The following is a 13,337-nucleotide window of genomic DNA, read 5'->3' as shown; positions in this document are numbered from 1 at the left end:
CCCAAACCAGGCAGACTCAGAGAGGGGCCATGGCTCAGCAGCCAGCTCTTCCAGGACCCTGTGAGGCTGGGGGGCCCCCACTCTGCAGCTTCTGTAAAATGGGGACAATGCCCATGGGGGCCGAGAGCAGGCATGACATAGTCACTCCCAGGGACCGGGTGTTCCTGGGGTCCAAGCAGGTGGAAAGGCCCAGGGAAGCGAGGAGGCAATGACTGGCTCTTCAAGGCTAGGAGGGTGAGCCCAGTTCCCATGTCAAAACCTTGCTACCTCTCTTCCCCACCCCTGCTAGGCCCAGGTAACCCGAAACAGATGCTCACAGCACATGGAAGTGTGAGCCATGGGTTTTAAGAAAAATCGGCCAAGTTTAGAGCCCGGGGAGAAAGGAGCCCAGCTCAACTACCTGCAGACCCAGCTCCAGGCCCAGGAGAGACTTGCTCTGGGGATAACAGAGGCAGTCAGGGCGCCTGTGGGTCAGCTGGGAGACGAGGCACAGGGAGCAGGGAATGGGTGGAGGACATCGTCGCAAAGTGGAAATCTTCCATGAATTCAAGGCAGCCCGTCGATGTGATGGTTTTATACCTAAACTGGATGATGTGCGAGGCAGCTCGGAAATGATGCCCTTGAGAGGTCAGGGTCAGACCTCCAGAGAAAGGAGTAAAAATGCCTTGTATTCATGGCTGCTCCGTCCCCACCCAGACCTGGTCCTGCCTAATAAGGAGCACGGGAAACTCTGACAGACTCTCGCTGGAAGTTTGATGAGAAAAATAATAAACACCTGTTCCAGGGATTGAACTCAGGTCTCCATGATTCTGGAACAGAGCTCATGCACCACAACACCTTGTTACGGATATTTACTGTCTGTTTCATCACTAGTAAAAGAATAAGGGGAGTCATGATAAAAAAAAAAATCTTTAAAACCGCAAATTATCAGGATGTCGTTCCATTGCATCATCTTAGTTAACAGAAGAGTCATTTTCCCGGGATTGCCCCACTAATATCTAGTGTCCCACGGTACGATGATGAACAGCGTCCCCATTTGTGCTCAGAAGTGTCAGGCATGACCAGGACCTCATGTGATCACCCTGCCCCCACAGCAACACTCCAAGTCATGCCTTAATATTTCCGCCTCCTTACACAGGAGGCGACGGGAGCTCAGGCAGATGAACTATTTCAGCTGAGTGCAGACCAGGATTCAGACTGAGTCTGTCTATAGTAGGGGCTGAGTGCTAATCTCTCCCCAACATTTCCTCTCTGAAGGGTGGTTTTCAGATAATGCCCTTTAGCCCCAGGGTAGGGAGCAGCATTCCTTAGGGTCCACCAGGGAACTCAGGAAAACCAGGAGTGAGGGGGAGAGGAGCTCAGGGGTCCTACCTCCCCCAACTATGGGCAGACCAAACCCCTCTTATCTGTTTTTCAGATGGAGAAGGAAGGTTTCCATAAAGTTCCTTGGGGGAATAAAAAGCCTAATATTTTAAAAAATGAACAAAGTGATTTCTTTATTTCTGTATCAGCAGTACCTAGAACAATGCCAGGTCCACGGGGGTCCCAGTAAAAGCTTCTTGGATAAATGACAGAAGGAACTCTAGTCATTACCTACTGACTTCCCAGGCTGACAGCTCATTTGAACTGACTTACACAGACTTTCTAGTGACCAATTCTATCATGGCAAAATTCACTACCAAAATACTCATGTCAGAATGATCCCCCCAACTTCGTAAGCCGTAACACAGAAAGTCCTAATTACAGAAGGAATCCTTGAGCTCATTTGGCGTTGGAGGTAAAAAGTATATCCTTGGCAAGGTTGTAAAGAGAAACCACGAATACATAGCATCACCTCCTGACATTATCGAGCAAACCACATACTTCTAATTTTCTCCTTAAAGCTGGCCTTTAATTAGCACACACACTCTCTGAGCTCCCCAGCACCTGTGTATCCATTATGTTTAAGCAGTGCCTAGACAATCTCCCATTCACTTGTTTTTCCCTTCCTTTCCCGAGCCCCAGGATTCAGGTTTTGCTTGTATCTATTCCCCAGAGTTCCCATGAGGACTTGGCCCTGGGTAAAGACTCAGTAAATATCAGATGGCTGAATGGATGTTTGAGGTCAAGGAATCCCATGGGTTGGGTCTCTCTGGAACCCGGGCTCTGGGAGCTCTGGAAGCATGCCAGTGCTTGGCTAGGATTCTGCCCAAGGTCAAATGGAAGGCAGGCTAATGCTGGAGCCTGAGGGACTGCTTGGATAGGCCAGCTCAGACGGGGTAGGAGAATGCGAATGTCCCAGACCAGGAGACATAAGGCAGATCACTGTGCCCCTCACCCAGGGCCTGGAACAGAATGGCAGCATGCTCACTGTCCGTTCTGGAATGGCTTGGGAGTGGGAGGCAGCGCCAGTGGTCAGAGCCTGGTGGTAAACCAAAAGCCTGGTCATCCCGTAAGGCTGAGGTCCCAGCATCTCCCTAGATCCTCCCAGTCTTAGCCTCCTCCACCCACCACCTTTAGACAGAAGTGGGAAGAAGGGAGGAATGAGAGAAGGAGGAAGAGGACTAGGAAAGATGAGTCAGGAAAAGTAGGTCAGACACCTACTCTCCAGCAGAATTCCAAATGTGGAAGGAGCTGCCTGATGCAACCTGAGCCATCCCCCTAATTCCTTAGCACATTGTAGCTCAGCCGGTGGTTAAACCCATTCAGCACTTACTACCTTTCATGGCTGCCAAGACCTTTTTCCTTCCACTGGGCTGCCCACAGCTTCACTCCACACCTGTGGGAAGTGACCATTCCCAATTCCAGATTCTAATATGCCTGGACATGGAACTGGTACAAGAAATACCATCTTAGATGAAGAGTTGAAACGCCGGTATACTATTTGTGGTTTATGGTCTAAAGTTTGGTGACTTGGCACAAACTAAACCATCAACCATTCAATACCTCTGATTGGACTTGACAGTGCAGTATGTTTAACCAGCAACTTGGAAATTCAGGAAACTTTGGGGTCCAAAGAGAGAGCCCTTAGAGATCTTGTAATGGTGGATTTACTTCCCAGATAACGAACCCAGACACCCTTACATGAAACATCAGTTGGTGTTCTATCATGCTCAACCAAACTTGGAAGAAACTGGGTTGATACAGATGTCAAGCCTGCAGGATTTCTCAGAGCCTTTGATAAGATTATTACCTCTATGCCCTTCCAAAAAGTACAGACTCTCTCTTCACCTTCCCTGATATGGAATTCTTATTTTGTAGCTTATCACCTGAACTGACAGACTACGGTACATCCCCTATAGAAAACCTAATCTAGTCAAATATCATCCTATTAAAGACAAGGACCCTCCCATCTACCAGCTCTGTAAACCTGAGCAAGCCACTGAAACATTGTGAACTTCAGTTGCCTCTTCTGCAGTCCCCATCCTGCAGACCCAGGAGTGGGATAATGGAAAACCATGAGCAAGCCCACGGGAGACATGCTGGCTTTCTTTCCTGAGTGGCAGCCGCAGGCTTGGAAGGAACCCTTCTGCTTACCTGCCTGGGCTCTGAGCCAAATGTTGGTCCCAGGGACATTTCACATCTATTTTCCCAATCTTCAGCAAAAAGAAAGAAAAATGGCCTTTTAACCCCAGCTGACAGAGCAGTGGGACCCAGGAAGGCCAAGGATGAGTGTCTTTCTACCTAATGTAGTCTTTTCCTATAGCAATAACAACCAATTGCATTTCCTTTCTCAAGAGCCGGGTGACGAATGTGACTGATGGGTCAGGACCACCACCCGGGATAATACATCTTAGGGTAAAGCTATGAGACCTGATCCTTTCGCCACATCATTTGCTTAAGTGGATCTTCGCAGAAAGTACCAGCGTCCTGGGAACATAGGCATGGTTTCCCCGGGCGAGTCCTGACGTCCACAGATAGCTGCACCGATTCGCCCCAGGAACGGGGCTCCCACGCAGATCAAACAGGAAGAAAAGGCAGCTAGACCTAAACTCCTAATTCTCTGGGGTCTTGGAAACCTGTGGACGAGGGAATGCTTGGAACACTTCCTCCCAGACAGCATCAAGCCTTCTCACAGGGCTTCCAAAGCCAGGTAAGGGATTTCCCATTTGCTTGGGAAACAGAACGCACATTCGAGAAACAGAGTGAAGAGTGCGAACTGACTTAGCCTTTACAGAAAGGAGTGTGGAGGTTCCTCAGATAATGAGCAACAGAAATAACTTAGTATGCAACAGCCCCAATTCTGGGTATTTATCCAAAGGGTTTTATAGTCTGGGGTCTTAATGAGGTACCTAAACTCCTGCGTTCCTGCAGCATTGATCATAACAGCCAGGATATCGAAACGACTTAAGTGTCCAGTGATGGACGAATGGATACAGGACATGTGGTCTATCCACAGCTTTTCTTCTGGATCTTAAAAAAGAAAGATCCTGCCATTTGCAACAACATGGAGGGACCTGGGGGGCGTGAGGCTAAGAGAAATAAGCCAGAAACAGCAAGACAATTACTGCATGAACTCTCCTACGTGTGCAACTGTGAAAAGTCAAGCTCATAGAAGCAGAGAGCTTCTCTGCTTCTATGAGCTTGACTCCAAGCAGAGTAGAGCAGCAGTTGCCAGGGGTGAGGAGGAGGGGGAAACCGGGAGATGACTGGTCAAAAGGGACGTTTCAGTTATGTAAGACAAGTAAGTTCAGGAGAGCCACTATATAGCCTAGTACCTATGGCTGGCAATGCTATGGTTATAAATTTGAAACTGGTGGAGAGGGTAGATTTTACATTCAATGCTCTTACCAATCAATCAATCATCAACCAGTCAAGGAATAAGAAAGGGCCAGGAGGAAGCTGTACTAGATGATGGGCGTGTGTGGCCTTGATGCTGGCGACGGTTTCCCAGGAGTGTACTGACCCCCAAACTCCTGGAATTGCATATATTAAGTATGTATGGATTTTCACATGTCGATCATACTGCAATAAAAGGGTTTAGTGGCTTAGTCAGTTAAGCTTTTGCCTTTGGCTCAGGTCATAATCCTAGGGTCCTGGGATTGAGTCCCGCATCGGGCTCCTTGCTTAGAAGGGAGCCTGCTTCTCCCTCTGCCTCTACTGCCCCCTCCCTTGCTTGTGTGCACACTTTCTCTCTCTCTCTCTCTGACAAATATATAAATAAATAAATCTTTTAAAACGAAATAATAAATAAAATGGTTTAAAAAAAAAAAAAAAACCCTCAGCAGGGACAGTGCTCCCAGATAAGTAAATAAGTAAGTAAGAAAGCTAACACACACGTACACGAAGGCACACACCTGAATAAATAGGGAAGAACTCTCCTGCGCCATTCTGTTCGGCTCTGGACATTATTGCCCCCAGTGTGAAAGACAGGACAGCTGCTTCTCTGCCATGCCCCCCTCGAGTAGGACCCACTGCTGTCACAGGCACAAAGCACCCACCCTGGGCCAGATATTGTGCCCATGGATGTTCTGGGTGGGCTCAACTCTGCCCAAGAAGGTGGGTGCTTTCCACCGAAGGGGAGACAAAGGCACAGGAGCTGTCCAAGGTCCAATAGTCAGGCAGGACAGTGCTGGACCCCAGGACTCCTGTCTACCTCCAGAGGGCGCTCTCAGCCACTAAGCTGCAGGGCTACAAGTTTCTGCTCCCAGTGCAAAGGTGGATAATGGAGATTAAGCCGAAGTTTGCAGAGAGATGAGAGAGGACGGCTCCCACTCACTGCACAGCAACACTCCGTGATGGTCCCAGGACACAGCTTCTCAACATGCTCCTCTCCAGATGCAAGACTCTTCGACCCCTTCTCCCACTCAGTTTCCCAAGGTCGAGGAGAGGACCTCACCCTCCACTCACAAACCCCACCTGGCAGAACCACCATGACAACGATCTTGGCTGGTGACCCAGGAATCATGGTCTGCAGGTCAGTTTCCCGGGAGGGTAGATGCAGGCAGCTCATCACATTGTTGGCCCAACAACACAGAGCTCCACCTGCCAAAGGGAGTCTGGTGCTGTGAAAGGTAAACTGCCTCACACTGTTGCACAGACGTTATTTGATTTCGTTCTTAGAATAGTCCAGTAGGTTGGGATTTTTATCTCTGTTCTACGGGTGAGAAAACAAGGCTGTAGATTTCAAGTGGCTCTCAGCACCCACGGAGGACAGGCCGGACCATGACCTTGTGCTCAGGGCACAGTGACCTTAAAGCTTGGCCCCTCCAGCACATTCTACATACCCCCGCCCTGCCTCCAGTTCTCCCTCTGCCCATTCCCCTCTCCAAATGACACAGGGCCATGTATGGTAACAGCCAAGAAAGAATTCTTGAGACATTTATGATGCAAAAACCCGTTTTCATGAGAGCATGGGGACAGGACCCATGGGCAGAAGGAGCCACACATGTGACTGTGCAGATGGACTGATGATATGCTTTTAAGTTTGGGAGGGGGGAGGAATAGAGATAGTGTTAGGTCCCTAAAGAGACTTTTACATGTTAAGGAAGAGTTGCAGGATCCTAGAAGGTCCGGTTCTAGTCGAGACAAGGCTGCTTTTAGTCTCTAGCAAGACTTGAACGTCAAGGTAACCATAACTTCCTTGAGGAATGTCGTGCTCTGCTTGTCTTGGGGACTGGTTTCTTCAGTGAGCTGCGAGTTCTAAGATTTAATTTGAGCTACATTTCCCTTGCCTTTGTTCTCTTCATCACAAAGACCCAATCCCCTCAGCATCCTACCACAGTCAAGCATTCAAAAAACCTGGAGTTTTTGATTGGCACGGGGAAGAGGTTCTCAAGAGGGGACAATTTTGCTGGCAAGACCTTGACGCATTTTTGGTTTTCATAACTGAGAGGGCCACTGACATTCAGTGGGGAGAGACCAGAGATGTGGGTCCTGTCGTGCAGAGGACAGTCCCTCCCACAGTGATCCTGTGGAGATTGAGAACCTTAGGCACACGGAACACAAAGAACATTAAATGCCAAGAAAAGTCCTGCACCATCTGAGTGCTTTTTGTGCATTCAATTAAGCCACCTTCAGAAGAGACAATGAGTCTGGCAATACTCCGATTGCATCAAAGAGGAAGGAACTGGAAGCCTAGAGAAAGCAGATCCCCCATCTGTTAAGGTTGACATTCTCAGGAAGGGATCCACTCCAGGAAGAGAGGATGACAAACCTCTGAGTTGATTTCCTCGTGATATAAGAGGGTCATGGTCCCGGGGACTTCAGTGAATGTTCCATGCCATACATTCACGTGGCAGGAAGCCTCTAAAAGGACCCCAAAGACCTTATCTCCTGGGATCTATGCCCTTGCGTATTCCTCCCCAAAGACCACAACAATTCTGACTCCTGCTCTGCTTTACCTCCCTTACACTCTGATAAGAGCCTGCTGCCCCAGGGAGAGGGCCATATGGCAAGGGTCTAAGGCATTCCCCAGCCAACAGCCTCTGGGAATCAAATCCTGCACACCACCATTTTAGTGAACTTGAAAGGGGTCATCCTTAGGAGGACTACAGCTCCAGGCAACAGCTTAACTGTACCGTGGCAAGTCCTGGGCCAGACCGCCCAGCAAAACCACACTCGGATTCCTGACACTGCAACACAATGCATGCTGTTGTTTTAAGCTGATGACCTTTGACATCAGAGGTAACTCACACAGTACTTCTTTTCTGTGCTACTTCCCATCTTCTGGACCTCACCTGACTCTAATCCAAATCATCTCAGGGATGACCGGTTCTGCTGGGGCTCCAGTCACCTTCCTGGGAGTGGGGTCTGCTCCCACCTTGTCAGCCTTACACTGCACACTCTTTTGCACCTCTCTCTTGCATCTGCTACTAACTAGCCTTAGAACAAAATTTGGTCCAAAGGCAGAGGAACAACAAATACACGATTTCCTCTTTCCTGGCAGCCAGGATGGACATGCTCAGATGCATTAGTGCTCATCAGGCACTGCCCTTGGCACCGATGGGTGTACGAACTCAGAACCATGGACGTGGCCACCTGGCCAGCACCCACACTGGCTCTCCTTTCATGCTTTGCTTCTCTGACCCTAGGATCATACTTCCTAGCACTGTGTGCACACAACCCTTGTCTCCAGCTCTGCTTTCTGGGCTGGCTAGACTAGGATGGACAGTGTCTACTACAACAGGGATGCCAAGTCCATGGAAATGGTTAAGGCTTCTCTCTCCATGGCTGGAGGACCCCAACTGTGTCCCTTTTAGTTTGAAAGCTTTACAATTCCAAATGTCGTTACACTGTCTCACCTTCAGCAGAGCACAGAGCAAAACGGAGGACACAATCCATGTGCGGTGTGCAGGTTCTGACCTGCTCCTTCCCAGCTCCCTCTCTTCCTGTCTTATGGGCCTTGTAGACAATCTCCAGCTTAGGTGTCTTCCACCTCACCATCGGTTTCAGACTTCCAAGTCTTTGCTCATCCCTTCCCTCTGCTTTGAAGAGCCTCCCATCTTCCAGTTAATTCTTAAGTATTCTTAATTATGCATTTTAAGGGTCATCCTATCCAGTAATCTAGGCCATCTCCCCCAAAGACCCCCCAATTTAGTATGCACATCCCTTGTCTGAGATGTTGGAGGTATCCTGAGGCTATGTCTGCTTAAATTATTCATTTTTCTCAAAAAATACAGCAAACTTAGCTGTGACAGGGATGAACGCTTTCTCATCTGGCACCCTGAGCGCTTCGTTACTTTTCATTGAATGAATGGATGCATTGAATAATGGAAGAAGAATGGCAAAATCTAATTTTCCCTTGAACACAGTGCTGACAAGTTCGACATAAATCCAAAAGCTGTTCGCTCCTCCATTGGAAGAGAGGAATTAGAATAAAAACACATATTCTTCGACCATCTCCACATTCAGCTGACAGCCTAATGAGCCACAGGCTCAGTTCAGCAAAGCCAATGACCCGGCCCTCCACCTGGTGCATTTGAGAGTTTGTGGAATCACCGGGTAAACATGCAGAGAGGGTCTGGGGAGAGGGTGTTAAGCATTTTTCACATCCCTCTTCTCCCTGGCTAGGCCAGCCACCCACACCTCCCATCACCCCACCTCCAACTAGGGTTTTGTTTTCAAGAGCAAGAACATAAGAGCACCTGAAGCTCTATGACCAAAAGAAATACCTTTGTGGACTGGGGCCTTCAAATACTTTGGAACTGCTGAGATAATTTAATAATTGAATGTGCTTAAAATCCTCTACACACACACACACAACACACACCCACACCCACACCCACACACACACCCCTGAGACAGCTCTTTCAGTGCCCAGATAGGTAATGAATAGATAGCATGTTCGACATGTCTTCTCCTAGGATATGTGAACTGGGACAAGTCGCCTGGCCACGGAGCTTCAATTCCCTCATCTAAAAAACCAAAACCGCAACGGCCCTGCACAGCCTCCCACGATGGACGGCAGTGACCATTACAGGAAATCACCTGACTCTAAACCGATGGCTCCTTCCAGTATTGATTTCTGTCCTTGTACCGCCTTCCACTCGGGGTGACAGGACATCTGCACCCCCACCTCTGGAAGGACCAGCACATCACAACTGCAGATGGACAAAGAGGACAGTCAGTCCTTGATTGTAAGTTTTTGAAGCAGGCTTTTGAATTTAATGGGAAAGACTGTCAGGTGATAGCAAAGATTTTAGAGTTTCCAAAGTCTGGGAATTAGAAGAAGGTTAGAAGTCTAGAATGAAATCACTCTTTCCCCCTCCCCAACCTAGAAACTAGATAAAGTCTGATTGGACTGAAGCAATTTGAGGGCGAGTTGAAGTGGAAGCAGAAATAACTATATACCTGATTCATTCTCAGCTGAGACCCCATGTGCCTCCCCCAACCTCAAACCCTGCTGAGTGCTCTTCTTTTAAAGAGAGAATGAGAATCTCCACATGACCTGGAAGAATGTCTGTGCAGAAACTGTCTGTGTCCTCATCCCTGGGTTGAGCCTAGGGACAGAGCATGTCCACAGAGTTCCTCAGGCACCAACTGGTATCCTACTGGAAGGACTTTAAAGCTCAGGGAGCCAGGAGTGGAAGCTCTGGGGTAAAGGACAAGAGGCTGACGACTGAGGACCCCACGGGAATACGTAAACTCCAAGGATGCTGGCGAGGGTAGATGATGATCAAAGGCTAACCACCCAATCTACCATCCTCAACCCCCATCTCTAACATTGACTTTCTGCAAGTCTAAGAATCTGGCTTCAACCTCACTGAAGAATGAAGGAAGATTCTGGAATCTGCTGTTCTCTATGACCTAGAAGTTAAAAGAGACACGAGGTTCAACTAGAGAAATACGGCTACCGTTTTTGTAAATCTGATTTCATGAACTATGTCACCATGACTGAAGGACCTCACACAGTCTCTGGCCCAGAGCAAGCATCCAGTGAGTAGCTGTTCCCTCCCTGACCTACCTGAAACGCTCCACGGTTCCCAGTTTAGCTATCTATGGTGACAATGACAAAGGATTTAATCATAGAATCTTTGCCCAGTGGGTAAATTTCCAGGCCCACTCTCTTAATCTGGAATTTGGGAACTGAATCTCAGGGAGACCAGGACACAGCAAGGTAGAAGCAAAAACAGGGCTGAGACCCATGTCTCTCAAATTCATTCCAACCTCCTTACATTTCTCATGGAGCTTCCCAAAGAGCAGAGCTAAAGAAGACTTTGCAGGAGATCATAAATGATCTAAGTGGCTGAAGACAGGACAAGAGGCAGTTAATTAGTGTAAAGAGCTAATTAAGGGGCTATGGCCCCAGGGCAATCCTACTGCTCTCCAGAGTCAAGAATTAATGACAGTGACACAGTAACTTAACTTATTCTAACCCTTCAGCTCCCCTTAGGTCCATCTCCTGAAAAACAGCTTAATCTGCTTACTTTTCTATCAAGTGCCTCCAGTGCTCTGAGATGTCTGGAAACTGAAGTTCCCTTCCCTGGCATAGCATTCGAAGGCCTCTGTTTTGGCTTCAATGTACCTTCTTAGTCTTATCTCTCACCCCAGTCTTCCAGGGAACCTCCTCTTCCTTCCCTTGGCCACAACATTTTCTGAGCCATATATCACACTGCATTTTATAAATATTATTTCTCAGGTGGTTTTTCAAGGTATGCTCTCTATGTATTGCTACCATGGAACCCTTGCAATGCTCAATTAGGCATCATCTGCTCCATGATCTCCCTCTTACTTTAAAACAGGTCGGTCACAGACAAATCTGCATCCCAAAGCCATGCTGGGCCAACCACACAGTCCTCATTATCTTTTTTAACTCTCTAAGTATTAGCATTAATAATAAGATCTAGCATTTAGTGAGTGATCAGTAGTGGCCAAGAGCTCTCCTGAGTAGATTACACTCGCAGATCATTTGATCCTTATAATGAGCTTTGAAGTGGGTGAGATTACCCCAGTATTAGGTTCGAAAAAGGCTCATAGAGAACAAATAATTTAATTGAAGCTCCAGTAGAGTAAATGGAAGCAGAACTAGACCCCGAAGCACATAGTTTTAGGTACTATGTTTCAGCTACACGTACTTACTTGGAAACATCAAGTGTAGTTGTTGAGAAGACAAACATTGCTCTGGACAAGGCCTCATCAAAGAGTTGAGGTTGTGGAGAGAGCTAGGTTAGAGACCATTCTTGAATTCATAAAGCCATTCAGAGAGAATGCAATCGTATCTCTTGCAGGGGTGCTCTGTACCATGGCCATATTAGAATGTCCATTGTTCAGAAGGACTCTACTCATTGGATTAATTGAGCATTCCAATTGGAACTGCTCTGGGCAACATCAAAGGAAGGTAAACCACGCCGTATTCAGCCTCTTTAGCGTGGTGAGAACACAGGATTAGCAACTGCCAGGCTTGGCTTTCCATCCCGGCTTCATGTCTTACTCACTGTGGACCCTGTCCTTTCACTGGACCTTTGGCCTTCGCACTTTTTGAGACACTGTCCCTGGTGCTGAAACCACACAGAGGCTTGAGGCTCTGCTGATGCCATCAAGAGTTCCCAGGAACTAGATAATTTAAGTACATTACAGTTAGTTAAGTAAGAAAGGAACTTAATTCTTAAATCATACACCAAAAGACTGTGCCAAAAGACCAATAATCATATGAAGAGATACTCAATTTCATTTACAGTCTTATAAATGCAAACTGAAAATAATGTGATGCTACCACTTCACACTGACCAGAGGGGCCAAAAGGAAAAAGGCAGGGGATGCCAAGTGTGTGAGCAAGTGCAGACACTGACACCGTCATGTATTGCGGGAGGAAGTCTGAGATGACCACTTTGGGAAACTGTATAGCAGTATCTACTAAAACTGAATATGTACATACTCTATAACCCAGCTGTGCATTCTCCATAATGTGCCCAACAGAAATGCAAATGCATATGAATTAAAAACAGGTATAATGATGTTTGTACCATTTTTTGCAATAATCCAACAATGAAGATTACACATCTTTTTTAAAAAGATTTTTTAAAATTTTATTTGACAGAGAGAGATCGTAAGTAGGCAGAGAAGCAGGCAGAGGTGGAGGGGAAGCAGGATCTCCGCTGAGCAGAGAGACTGATGCGGGGCTTGATCCCAGGACCCTGAGATCATGACCTGATCCAAAGGCAGAGGCTTAACCCCCTGAGGCACCCAGGTACCCCATGTTACACATATCTTAGGAGAATGAATGAATGGATTGTGGTATATTTATAGTTTGGACACTACATGGTAATAAGAATGAGATACTACTAGATAGAGTGAGATGGATGAATTTTCATAATCATGTTGAGCAAAGGAAGCCAAGCACAAAATAATACATACTATATGGCCCCACACCTGTAAAGTCCAAAAACAGTCAAAACTAAGAGCAACGTGATGCCAGAAGTCAAGGTAGTATTTCCACTTGGCCATGGTAGAGGGTAGTAATTGGAGAAAAGCACGAAGGGGATTTATCGGAACACAGATGATGTCATTTCTTGATTTTTGTACTGGTTAAACTAGACTTTTGAGTTTGACAACATCTGTTGAGATTATACAAGTGTATATTTCAATTTTTTTTTTTTTTTAGTTTCTTCCATGACACTGGTGTTGATATATGTCTTGGACCTTGATTTTTTCCAAAATTCATATGTTTCATGAAGCAAAAACTGTATTTCAAAGACACAAGTTAAACTTTCTGAGCCTTGACCTATAACACAAGAATTATAACATTTACCTTCACAAATGTATGGATATAAGAATTAAATGAGAAAATCTGTACCAACAATTTACTGGCATAACAAATGTTTGCAGTGAGTGAGTCCTAGCAATGCTATTACTTCAATGTGCTCCATAGTCTGGAAGACTATGCAGCAATATCTCCTAAAACTGGACTTACAGATATC

The 13,337-nt window shown here is 46.8% G+C and overlaps 1 protein-coding gene across 3 annotated transcripts in view; it reads right to left on the bottom strand.

The window, feature by feature from the left end:
- The window catches only part of FAM135B (family with sequence similarity 135 member B), a 272,589-nt gene that overhangs the window by 197,838 nt on the left and 61,414 nt on the right, over positions 1 to 13,337 (bottom strand). For 2 of the 3 annotated variants that reach the window (XM_047728397.1, XM_047728398.1), the window contains exon 1: positions 11,500 to 11,648. The exons of the other annotated variant lie outside the window; for it this stretch is intronic. The gene's annotated coding sequence lies outside the window, so the exon portion shown is untranslated. Of the gene's footprint in view, positions 1 to 11,499; positions 11,649 to 13,337 lie in introns of those variants that run through there. 3 annotated transcript variants of the gene reach the window in all.

Source organism: Lutra lutra, chromosome 4, assembly GCF_902655055.1.
Source record: "Lutra lutra chromosome 4, mLutLut1.2, whole genome shotgun sequence".
Lineage (NCBI taxonomy): Eukaryota > Metazoa > Chordata > Mammalia > Carnivora > Mustelidae > Lutra > Lutra lutra.
The sequence above is the reverse complement of the archived record's forward strand: the minus strand, read 5'-3'. Positions and strand labels throughout refer to the sequence as shown.